This window comes from Apis dorsata, unplaced genomic scaffold, assembly GCF_000469605.1.
Source record: "Apis dorsata unplaced genomic scaffold, Apis dorsata 1.3 scaffold_1014, whole genome shotgun sequence".
NCBI lineage: Eukaryota > Metazoa > Arthropoda > Insecta > Hymenoptera > Apidae > Apis > Apis dorsata.
Window position 1 is genome coordinate 3,130 of NW_006264113.1, and position 809 is coordinate 3,938.

The window sequence follows — 809 nt, forward strand, 5'->3', positions numbered from 1 at the left end:
TTATAAGTGAATAAAACAAAAAAGTCTATAAATAAGTTATTAAATAAGTATATAAATAATTGAATAAATGAAGCAATGACTAAATTAATAACTAAATTTGTGAAATACATAAATGCACCAAATATAAAAGTCTAAAAATTAATCATTAGATGAATGAATGAATAAACATATAAGCAATTAAATAATTAAAAGAATGAATAAATGAATTTATATAATGTATATATAAGTTATCAAGAAGTTTACAAATAAATCAATAAAAGAATGATTGAATATATAAATAATTATATAACTGAAGAAATAAATATATAAATAATTTTATTAATAAAATGTAAATAAACAAAACAAAATGTACAGAAATAAACTAGTCAAATGGATGAATAAATACATAAATAACTAAATAAAGTAGTAAATATATATAAATAATTTGATGCATACATAAGTGAACAAAATTAAAAATCATGTGTATATTTATTATTTTAGTTATTTAATTATTTATATATTTTATCCTCTTTTTACACTTTTTGTTTTGTTTATTAATGCACATTTTAATTTATTCATAACTTCTATATATTATTTACTATACAATTTATAGTTGTATCTAGGATACAAAAATAAATTATATAATAAATAATAATGATTTCTAAGTCTTACCAACTCTTGGAGATTGCTAAGAATCTCAAGGAAAATCGAGAAATTAAATCTGTAAGTAAAAATTGAATTAAATCTTAATCCTATACAACTCTACATAAAACACAAATACATAACTTCGTATATACATCAATATTTTATAATATTATGAGTATATGAAA

General features: G+C 17.1%; 1 long non-coding RNA gene across 1 annotated transcript in view; it reads right to left on the bottom strand.

Annotated features, from left to right (window-relative positions):
- The window catches only part of LOC116186614, a 3,638-nt gene extending 2,936 nt beyond the window's left edge, over positions 1–702 (bottom strand). Inside the window, exon 1 of the long non-coding RNA XR_004151627.1 lies at positions 652–702. This is a non-coding gene — a long non-coding RNA (uncharacterized LOC116186614). The remainder of the gene's footprint in view (positions 1–651) is intronic.
- Positions 703–809: the final 107 nt, after the last annotated feature.